The sequence below is a fragment of the Zalophus californianus genome, chromosome 2 (assembly GCF_009762305.2).
Source record: "Zalophus californianus isolate mZalCal1 chromosome 2, mZalCal1.pri.v2, whole genome shotgun sequence".
NCBI classification, from domain to species: domain Eukaryota; kingdom Metazoa; phylum Chordata; class Mammalia; order Carnivora; family Otariidae; genus Zalophus; species Zalophus californianus.
Window position 1 is genome coordinate 179,664,906 of NC_045596.1, and position 12,661 is coordinate 179,677,566.

The window sequence follows — 12,661 nt, forward strand, 5'->3', positions numbered from 1 at the left end:
TGTTCTCTTTTCTCCCTCATTTTTCCTGGGTGATCTTAGGTACAGAAATACCCATAAAGATTTTCCACACATCCTACAACTCACCACGGCCAATATACACTCAGCCTATTTCTGAACCAGGTACTGGCCCAAAATTTGATCTCTCAAGTTTACAACCATAAACCCAAGGAATCAACCTGAAAAGGCAGCTTTAAAATTAGTATACGTACTAATTGTTTAGGGTGGAAAATCCGTTTTCATGTACCTTTTTAAACTCACAGAGAGATGTAGTCCATGTAATAAATAAACAAATAAATACTTTAGATGAAGATTAATTACAGCAATGATATATTTTGTACCTTATGAGGAAGAAGATATTGATCAGATACTACTGAGAAAAGTAATGACTAGAAATACTGCTTTATTTTTGACCTTAGACTATTGTATATAAATTAAATAAGAACGAACAGAGGATTCGGGTTGAAATGGGCACCTATTCCTTTACTTTTTTTAAAGATTTTATTTATTTATTTGAGAGAGAGAATGAGATAGAGAGAGAGCATGAGAGGGGAGAGAGTCAGAGGGAGAAGCAGACTCCCCACTGAGCAGGGAGCCCGATGCGGGACTCGATCCCGGGACTCCAGGATCATGACCTGAGCCGAAGGCAGTTGCCCAACCAACTGAGCCACCCAGGCGCCCGGCACCTATTCCTTTAAAAAGAAAAGCCTTCAATATATAGACCAAACAGTTACTGTGTAAAAAGAAGATTGATTTTGCTACACATGACTGATTTGTCTAGAGTATGAAGATTTATTATCATAAGAAGTTATTATTTCAGGAAACTGAAGATAAAATCAATACGTTGGAGATCATTAAATCTTGGCATGAATTGAGCACTGAAGGCAGGATATTTTATTGGGGCATTGGGACATTTATATTTTGGGAACTCTGGAGGTCATTTTGCTAACATTCTTCATTTCATTTCAGTCTAAACAAAGGAAAACAAATTATCTTTTTGGATTATCTTTGCTGAATGTTTTAACAATGTGTGCTACTCAACATTTGATTACAAAGTTTTGTTTTGCTCTATAACTGTGATCAATAAAACCAAGGCAGATGAGAAACAAAGTAATAAAGGTTTATAGTCAATGTAATAATTCTAGAACAAAAACATTTCAGCCAAAGAAAGCATAAAAGAATTTGACAAAAGATGGCAAGTTAAAGTAATTTGTGTTTAAAACTATCGTTTTAGTATAACTAAAAGTAAGCTATTTTATCTTTCAGTGTAACAGTAAATGAAAACAGGTTATTTCTTAGATTTTGTCTTTCTCAAATACTGTAAAAAAAAAAGAGAGAGGCTTTCAAAATAGATTTCAATAAACCAAGTGACTCCAAACTACTCCTGAAACATTGAAACCATACTCTCCTCAGGAGTAGTCTATTCTCTTTTGCAAGATGAATTTCATCTTCTGAACATTCAGTAAATGAATGGCCACACTCAGAAGCTTGCAGAGAAGATGAAAAATAGAGCAGAAGATCTTTATGGGAAATGACAAGTTGAAACAGACCAAATAAAAAAGTTGTATCACCAAGTACGTGTGACTTCCTTCCTTCCTCTCTTTTCTCACTGCTCACCTCTCCTTTCCTCTTCTTTCTCCTCTCTCTTCTCTCCACTTTCCTCTCTTTATCTCCTCTCTTCAGAAGTACCAAGAAGGTTAAGACTTAAATATCTTTAATTTGTAACAGTCACTATTAACATAGTATTTCTAATAGCAGTCATCTTGGATGGAAACAACACTGGATATGTCTAAGTGGATCTGTGTTTTCAATTTGATAGTAGAAATATTTTTATTATTTATTTGTTTTTTTAAAAGATTTACTTATTTGAGAGAGAGAAAGAGAGAGAGAGACCATATGGGAGGGGCAGAAGGAGATGGAGAGAGTTTTAAGCAGACTCCATGCTGACTGTGGAGCCCATAGTGGAGCTCGATCCCACAACCCTGAGATCATGACCAGAGCCAAAACCAAGAGTCAGATGCCAAACCACTGTGTCACCCAGGCGCCCCAAGAAACATCATTTCTAAGTTAAGCCACTGGCAATGAAGTTATATTTCAGTGACAATTTCCAGAGAGACAGGCATCCATGTAGGAGGAATATTATTTGAGAAATGTGGATGTGATGAGCAAAATAAAACATAAGCAATAAATTAGAGTTGAAATACATGAAGATATATAGTCAGAAACGATTAAACACTAAATCTGTATTACTAATGACATTATCCATAATGAAATTGGGTTAGAAGACTTCTAATAAAAAATGTAAAAGAAAGGTTAGTTGATAATAGAATAATAAAAAGTCTTAAATTTAAGATTTGGAAAGAGCAAAAATTAATGAATACTTTGGGCTAAAATTAAAACATTCATGTGTAAACAAAAAGAAGTCAAAATTGGAGAGTAAGAAATTATAGTCCATATGTAAATGAACAGTATTTCTCTTAGCATCAATTTTGTGGAAAAAATCAGAAGAAGGACCAACGTTACCTAACCCCTGATACTCCAGGTATTCTTATATTAGAAAGGACATTATTTAAAAAATAGTCCTAATATAATCATAAAGAGTAACATCTATCACAGAAGTAGTTAAACCGTGTAATAGTTATACCTCAATCCTACTTGTTATGCTAAATTAAAACATAATTACCAATTACGTTTATGTAACTATAAAAATTTAACATTATATTAGGAACATTTTTAAAAAACATTGTCTTGTACTCTTCATATCACATAAACTTAAGATTTCCAGGGAGTGAATTTAAATACCTACAATGTATGTTAAATTCATTGTCTTTGGAAAGAAAAAGAGAAGCGGGGGAAATTTTTAAATGCTGACCATAATAAATTACTCTTAAATAGTACTAAGAAATAAAATGGTGAGATATTATATAATATCTCAAAATATATTAAATATTGGATATTGGACATTAGATAGGATAATTAGATATTAGATAATATCTCAAAATAATTCTTAGGTGTGGTGGCACCTGGGTGGCTCAGTCGTTAAGTGTCTGCCTTTGGCTCAGGTCATGATCCCAGGGTCCTGGGATCCAGCCCCGCATCAGGCTCCCTGCTCTGCGGGAAGCTTGCTTCTCCCTCTCCCACTCCCCCTGCTTGTGTTCCTGCTCTCTCTATGTCTCTCTCTGTCAAATAAATAAATAAAAATCTTAAAAAAAAAATTCTTAGGTGTGGCTAAAACATGTCAAGTTTTACCTGATAACAGTGAATTCATAGAAGTTTAAATATTGTTAGGCTGGTACCACATAAAAAATTACAATTACTCACTAGTGTAAATGCTCTGATTAAGTGATAAGATGCAATTCGGAATGGTTAAATGATTAAAGTCATAGTCGCGTGCTCTACAAAACAGCAACATCTCCAAATTCTCTGGTTATTTCAAGAACATGGGACTTCAATTTCTGTAAACCTGGATATAACAAAACTTTTCAATTAGGTTACCTGCATGTTGTCAAACCTATAAGTTGGACATGTACAGTAAATGACAAAAAGTCACCTTCCCTTTTAAGTTGAACATTTTCACATTAGTTCTAAAAAGATAGCTACTTTTATTGTGAACAAGCTACTGTTGCTTGCCTAGTGAGCATTCTTAAACTGATGGACCCGCCTATCTTAATGCATAAATTCATGTGATATGATGTTTTTCAATTAACATTTTTGTATTATTTTTATTTTTCCCCTCATATTCACTCTACATCTTGAGTAACATATTGTTCTGAGTGTTCATATTTTATCTAAAATACAAGAAGGAATTCTGAGATAATTATTCTCAAACCTACATAAATGGGCACACCTGAATATAATTTTCCTAAATACAAATTATTGTTAAGCATAATCTGAATTATTATTATTTTCTATCATTGCACTAAGGTCATAGGAATTATAGGCACAGTTTGGCTCATGGGACAGGTCTGATCACTCTGTCTTTGTTCATTTTGAAAGCACTTTGAAGTTATGTCTATATTTGAATCTCTTAGCGTTTTCAATTCTATGCAGGTAATGCTGAGTTAGTGAATTCTTTATGTTAGACTTAAGCTCTGAATCCATCATCAGAAAGGTGAGTATAAAAAAGTTGACCTTTGATAATGTTGATGAATCTGCTTTAATTTTTTTTTCATCCTTATCTTCTAGCAACTAATAGAGTGATTTTGCAGTGATACTTGACTAACAGAACTCTGACAAGGATGAAGGGAATTGTATAGGCATATAGGAAACAGTCTCTTTGACTCTGCCTTTACTAAAATGATATTCTAAACAAGCACAAAAAAGGAAAAAATGCTGATTTGCCTTAACTCTAAATTTCCAAAATACTTGCTATTACCCAGGACATTAAAGACAGAGGTTTTTAGTACATTGGGATTTTTCTAAGCAATACACTTTAGAGGAAAGACCTTCTCATACAAAGTGAAATGCTCAAAACCTTCCTGGAGATAAGATAGGTACTTGGTTACAGCTATAATTGAAATCAACATTGCAAAACTCTAGCTCAGCTCTCAAACTGAAATAAATATGGCAATGTTTATATTTCATACATATAATGTCTTAAGAGAGAAAAATTTTTATAACATAACACAACCCTCTAGTATAAAACTATTTTTGATGATGAATTTACAGGCAACTGGCTAATGTAAAAGCCATCATACAACTAAATTCATATTTCATTGATTTTCAGATTTTTGCTGTAAAATATTCTGGAATCTATGTTCAGAGCACAATGCTTAGTTTTGTTTTGTTTCGTTTTATGTCATTAAACTGTTGAGAGAATACTAATATATTTTTACTATTCTTTCACTTTTTAGGGAGGGTAATGAATTTTATTATATGTCAGTTTGATGAATTGCCAGTCTTTTTTAATTGAGAGTGATTTTTCCATAAGCAAAAAAATTTTGGTTCTGTGTGCATACACACACACACACACACACACACTCTCTCTCCCACACACAGAGATGTATATGTGCCTTATCATGAAGAAAAAAAAAAAAAACCCAGAACTTTATGTATATAATGTAAGGCAGACTATTGTAACCTTTATGATATTTTATGGTTAAATTAATTTGAAGGACTTGGGGAAAATTACTTCTTAGGCTCCAAGAAAAGCTATCTCCATATAAAATTGGACTTGATTACAATTATTATCATTAAATAAATTCTGTAAATATGTATAATTTTTATATTTCTTATGCAAATACTCATGTAAATATAGAAACAGATGGTGATATTGTTCAGTAGAATGAATATGTATTAACATATGCATCCAAATTTATTTGGCAAATATGTATTTTCATCTTCTTTTTAAATGTAATGGTTAATATAAACCTTTAGGTAAAGTAAATATATTTGGAATACTGCAATATGTACGTGGAAAATTTATATCTGTTTACATTACTTGAATGTATTTTTCCTGGAAGCTGTGGTAAAATGTATTAAGCTTTCCATTTCTAATCATTTGATTTTATTGTTGATTTTTAAAATTAGATTTATTTTGACAGTGAAGTATATTTTATATTTAATGTACATGTTTAGTTCCCAAACCTGACTTTTACAAATCATTCACATAATTTGAAATGAGGTAAGACTACCTTACTTGCCATGTTTTACTTGAGGTAAACTGCTAAACTTTCTTATATATGGTATCCAGATACATTTTTAAAATCTGTTTTGGAATTCGTAGTGTTCAGAATAATTATTTTAGTCCCTTATTTTTAATGGTAACTCTATATATTACAAATTCAACTTAGTATATTGTGGATATATTTATGTATTGTGAATTCAAGCTATCTTCTTGTGTTGGATGCTATACTTGGAAGTACAAATAAAGCAAAAATCAGCAGATGTAGCTATTGCTGTCCTGAAAGCTTAAGATGTCTTATGTAATGCACATTCATTCATTTAGTAAGAGATAGCAACAACATTTACAAAAAACACTTATGTGAGAATCTGAGAGTCTAAAATAAATATATTTTTAGGTGAAAGCAACTACATTTAAATTTCTTTAAATTTTTAAATATTTTTTCTTTAAATTTTACCTAGTTAACATACAGTGGAATATTGGTTTCTGGAGTAGAATTCGCTATTTCGTCACTTACATACAACACCTGGTGCTCATCACAAGTGCCCTCTTTAATATCCATCACCCATCTCGCCCATATCCACCCACTTCTCTCCATCAACCCTCAATTTGTTCTCTATCATTAAGGGTCTCTTTATGGTTTGCTTCCCTCTCTCTTTTTTTTTCTCCTTCCCATATATTCATCTGCTCTCTTTCTTAAGTTCCCCATATGAGTGAGATCATATGGTATTTGTCTTTCTGACTGACTTATTTCAGTTAGCAAAATACACTCTAGCTCCATCCATTTTGTTGCAAATGGCAAGCTTCCATTTTTTGGGTGGCTGAGTGATATTCTATTGTATATTTATACACATCTTCTTTATCCATTCATCAGTCAATGGACATTTGGCCTCTCTCCATAGTTTGGCTATTGTTGATAATGCTGCTATAAACATCAGGGGGCATGTACCCCTTCGAATCTGTATTTTTGTAACTTTTGGGTAAATACTTAGTAGTGCAATTGCTGGATCACAGACTTACCAAAATATTAAAGTACTGACTGAATCATACAGTCTTTTAAGGAAATAAACAATAACACATGTAAAAGTCATAAAATTGACTTTAGTTTATCAAATATTCAGGTATAGAGGCACCTGGGTGGCTCAGTCGGTTAAATGTCTGCCTTCAGCTCAGATCATGATCCCAGGGTCCTGGGATCCAGTCCCACATCAGGCTCCCTGCTCAGCAGGGAACCTGCTTCTCCCTCTCCCTCAGCCCCTCCCCTGGCTCGTGCGCACTCTCTCTCTCTCTCTCTCTCTCTCCCTTTTTCCTCTCTCAAATAAATAAATAAAATCTTTAAAAAATATTCAGGTATATTTTAGCATATTACTCATGAAAGAGTAATTTCATTTTGTATCATGATGGATAGAATCAGCAGGGGTCTTTGGGGTTGTTTTATTTGAAGTTTTTCTGTTCTTTCCTTTTTCTTATGTTTTGGCGAATAAAAGAAATTAATCATTTATTTCATTTAATCAATAAGTAAAAATTGAAAAATACCAAGAAATTTCACTTCTAGGTTTTCACCCAAGAGAAATAAAAATATAGATCTATAAAAAATTACTTGTATGAGAGGGTTAATAGTAGTTTTATACAGAACTGGAAAAAAATAAAATGTTGTTGGTGAATGGATAAAAAACTGGTGGTATGTTCATACAATGGTACTTAGCAATAAAAAGGAATATAATACTGATACATAAGGTAACATGAATAAACTCAAAAATATGATACTGAATAAAGAAGATTTGCACAAAAGAGTACATTCTGTATGATGGCATTTGTATGAAGCTACAGAACAGGCAAAACTAATCCATAGTCAAAGAAAAGACAAGAAAAGAAAGAACGGCAGCTGCCTGGGGAGGTGGAAACTGTCTGGGAAGGGGCAATCTAGGTGGTTAGAGCTACATTTTGATAGGGATTTTGAGTTACACAGGTTGTATGCATTTGTGTAAAATTAGAAAATTTACACTTGAGATTTGTACATTGTATTGTATGCAAATTTTATCTCAAGAGTACAAAATTACCAATATTGAACTCTATGATGTATATGCTGAAATATTTAGGAGGCAGCATGCCAATACCTGCAACTTATTTTGAAATGCATGAAAATTCCAGGGTTGTTTGATGGAGGATTAGAGAGACGGGTAGGGGTAGGTGGATCCTTAAGTGATAAGCTAATGAGAACAAAGTGTTAATTTCAGAATCTAGGTGTTACATATACGGGTCACTGTGAAATTTCTTTAATCGTCCCATTAATTTTAAAATTTTCTGACGTGTTTGAGCAAAATTAAAAAGGATATATTATAAACCTCTACTGCATATGTGCAACAAATACTTTCTTCTTCATTATGGTGTGCAAACATACTAAACATTTATACTAAACACTACTGTCAACTATGTATATATATTCACCAGTAGGTTGCAAAGCCTTTTTTTCTCAACAGTACAACCAAAAATATGAAAGCATGAAGTTATAAATGTTTTGGATATCTAACAAATATAAGTTATTCACTAGAGACACATGGACATGATATTTCATTGGGAAATCAGTCTCTATAGTGGACACAATTGAGGTGTGATTGAATTTAGACTACATATTCATGATTCCTTCACAACCGGTGAAAATATTGTTTTCTTTATTTGTTGACCAGCGTATTAATTTTGGTTCTGTGGGAGTGAGACAGAAAGACTCAAAATTAACAGACTGCAAATTTTCCAAGGATATCTGTAAGTTTTCAAGGTGACATGGAGTAACCCCCAAATTAATGGATAAATCTAATGTTGCTTACAATGTATGTGACATAATCTTTTCTTAGTAATATAAGTTTATTTTAAAAATACAGAAGAGTAGACTAAATGATTTAACAGTAGCTAATGCAGATGTCTATTTTTTTAAAAATCTGATATCTGTGTATGGGCTTTTGGGTTCTTCTGTTCAGTAGCTGCTCACAGCAGCAAAAAGCAGTGTCATTTTTCTAATAACACTTTATGTGATTAGTATCATTTCCCTTTAATTACAGATGAGGAAGTAAGGGAAATGATACTAATCACATAAAAGTGTTATTGGAAAAGTTAAATGAGATCATGTGAAAACAATCAAACAAAAAGCAGTGTCATTGGACATTTCAGTTCCTTATAATGCATCTATGCTCTAGAGCAAAGCATGAGTCCAATCAGAACAAATTGTTCTTACATTACATTTTGAAGATTCACAGTTTGCTAAAAGCTCTCACACATGGGTTTCAAATGTTTATCTATTATGTTTTTAATTTTAAAATTGAGTATTAAAATATATGTACAGGGAATAGTCAATGGATCTGAAAAAAAAGATCCTATATGATTAGTCACTTTTTAATCCTACTGCTTGGTGTATCATTCTCTTCACCATCTACATGGTTGTATTAGAAAGTAGTCTTTAAGAGAGAAGAGTCACTACCTTGTTTTTAAAAAAGGAGAGTAGAGGCAAAATGCAAGGAGCAGGTAATTAGCTTTTCCTGGTCTTATATCACACCCTGAAGGAAATGCCAGTTTTAACTGATTACTATAGAACTAAGCAACCAATCAAAAGTTTTCTAACTGCTTTTCATTTCAGAGCTCATGCTGCCATTTCAATAACCTTTAGTTTTATTTTGCTGCCAGATCAGTCACATAACAATCCAGAAGCAAACAGATTGTTCAGATTATAAAGATGAAGAATGAAATACATGTGTAATATGTGTTTCACATATAATATGTGATGTTATGCAATAATGTTGAGTAATATTTCATGTCTATTTCATATGTAATATTTTATGTATAATATGGAATGCATATATGTACATTTGGCAAAAATTTTTCCATAAAGTTTTTTTAGGATATCAACTTACATATCCACAAATAACAATTTTTACCAGAGCTTTTTGAAAGAGGACACAGGATTTTTTTCTCTAAAAGGTACTACAATATAGACTTTTTAATTACTATGACACATGGATCAGTTACCGTTACAATAAAATCCCATGATTTGCTTGGTTTGATCATTTTATTTTTAGCCAGGGATTAAGATACCATCAAACACAAGTTGCTTCCCCCAGTTCTCTGTGATGGCATTGGGAATTGTACCAAAGGAACATTTCTGAGAGCAGAAACTAACATCTAAGATGCAATGATTCTAAGGAAATGTTGGCAGTTAGATTTAAATATACTAGAAATTCCACAAAGTAGGACTCTCTGTTTAACTCCACCACAAGCAACTGAAGAATGTAATCTTCATTTTACATCTTGAACAACTTCATTTTCTTTTTTTCTTGAACAGCTCCAATAGTCACATTTCTGGGCTAGGGATTGTGTAGTTCCAGAAGTGTGAGGAAAATTAATCCATCTCTGTCTTATGAGTTTCAACATTACTGTGACACCAATGTGAAACAGTCAAGTCTTAATACAATACATTACGTGATTGATCAGTGACTATAAATACTGAACCACTTCTGAGCTGTGAAAGAAATAGCCAAAGAAGCCTACTTATACAGCATCTGTCCATAGTTGTTGTTGTGTACCATATCAATTACAGAAATTAATAATGTGACTTACACACCCTGTAGTTGGTTTAGTGCTATGAACACAACTATGTAGTTGTTGAAAGTAGAATTACATCCACTCAGAAGAGAATGAGGAATATTGTCTTCCTATCACAAGGAAAAGATGCACATACATATACAGAGAGACAAATTCAAGTGGAAATTGCAAAGCCTATTTTAGGTTTTAGTAAAGAAGAGAATGCATTATTGTGTATCTGAGGATGTCCTTTTATGTGCTCATCATTTTAACTATAAGTTCTGGCTGCAGAGTCTGAATCAATGCTTCAATGGTGCCTGAAGTGCACTGAATTATGCCTTTTAATCTGTGGGTACTTTTTGTCTGCTAATGAGCTTAAACAATCTGCTGACCTTTCCTGCTCCATCATTTTCCTTTCCTCAATATTTTTATCAGTTGGTCCATTTCTCTCAATCCTAAGAACCATCATAGATTCAAATGGACTGCCTACTGACTGGTTGTTGGCTGTCGGAACAGTGAACTTCTTTGGAATGTTTTGGAAAATACATTAGCTTGCACATTCAAACAAGGAAACCACAGGGTGACTTCAGAGGAACAGAATGTATATTACAACTGTTATTACCAGAGAAGCAAGAAGCATAGGGGAAGGAATCTCACAAGTGTTAAGTGCTTGGGTAGTACAAGACTGTCGCATGCAGGACACGGCAGCTGGCTTTCAGTGGGTATGGCAGGAAGGCCCCAAACCATTCACTGCCCAGTCATAAGGGAGTAAGCCAATCTATTTCATAATGTATTTGGATTTCTGAATGCTTTTCTTATCCCTTCTTGTAGAGCATTTATTATGTCATCCTTTACTTAGTTTATTGTATGTTTCTCCTCCAACTAGTCTGCAAATTCTCAAGACCAGGTAACAAGCATTCTATAACTATAGGACAAGAAAAAGGGCAGGAGAAAAAGATGGTTTGTTCCATTACTTCCTTAAACATCAAATATGTGTTTGAATTCCCTAAATGGCATATGAATTATTATGTCTATCAGCTTCTGATTTATTTTCCCCAGCCTCTCTTCCTCTCAAGGGATGAGGGTTTCTTATAAAGACAATAGTTTATATATTTTTATTCTTTAACATATTGTACCATTAGATTAAGAAAAGACATTGCCTCAAGTGTAATAGTACCCATCCTAATGAGGAATACTAAAACAAACAAACAAAAAAAATCAGATCAAGGTCATCACATATCTTTCTATATAATTTATGATCTATCATGCATGCAACAAAAATGAATTAGTATTCTCCTTTTATGTATAGATAAAACAAATATTGTAGAAAAAATTTCCCAATATGCTAATTTAAAAAACACACCGTGTTATCCCATTTGAGCATTTATTGGTTTCTCTGTACTTCATCAGTAAAATATGAAAATACTTTCCAATTTGAAGATATGAAAAATTCATTTTGGTATATTTGACATAGTACCTGAATAAAAATAGCAACACAATCACTGGTCATTTAAGTAAATGTCAGATCAATTGGATTTCATGTGAAAGGTTGGCACAAAGATAATTGTTTAAACAGTGTGTTTAAACATAATAGAGGTACCATGCCACAAATGATGTTTGTACTTGGGCAAGTGTCCCTCATAGAGAAATTCGTCAGAGATGAGATATGCAGAACAAGAGAGCTTGTTCTGCCAGATACTGTGAGAACAGTTTGTTCTCTTCCATTGCAGGCATGAAGAAAAAGAAAATCCGTATAAAATGTCACTGGCAATAGGGGATTAGCCCTGTTCTAGTAAAATGTAGGTCTCCTCAGGGCTTGCTCTAGGCAAGATTATGAAATAGGAGGAGGAAGAAGTTAACAGAGGGGGAAAATTCTTGGACTGAAAGTTTGATTTCTGCATTTCATTCCATTTCTGAACTAAAAGCAGCATCAATTTTTTTCCAAGCATCTTCATTTATTTGTATCTCAGTTTGATTACCTGTAAAATAAATATCTCCGAATTCCCTTCTAATTACACAAAGCCTATGATTATAAGTCTGTCTTTGAATTCCATCACACCACATAGCCCTTTCTCCTCTATGTGAGCAAACACAACACTTTTCTAACTTCTGGTTACCAGCCGCCAGGGTCTTCGGCTGCCTAGTGGCTGCTCAGAATCACTCACTATAACGTGCAATCCATAATTCCAGGGATATCTCCCTCTATGGCTTTGCTTTGAAAACATTTTTTCCTTATATTCCTTCACTAAAGCCCAGCCCACAAGTTTATTTAATTTAAATCACAGTTAATACTTCTGGGGAAGAAGCGTATTAAGCAGGAAGGCTTACCACCATATAAGGCATCTACGGGGTCCTCAGTAAATATGTAGTGAATGAATGGATGAATGAATGAATACATATGACAAAATGGAGGTAGACTGGCAACTTAGTAACAATTCTAAAAAGTGGGAGCTATCCAATAAGGTATACATT

General features: G+C 33.3%; 1 protein-coding gene across 1 annotated transcript in view; it reads right to left on the reverse strand.

Moving 5' to 3' along the window:
• The window catches only part of SGCZ (sarcoglycan zeta), a 1,100,701-nt gene that overhangs the window by 837,884 nt on the left and 250,156 nt on the right, over positions 1-12,661 (reverse strand). The gene's annotated exons all lie outside the window — the stretch shown is intronic.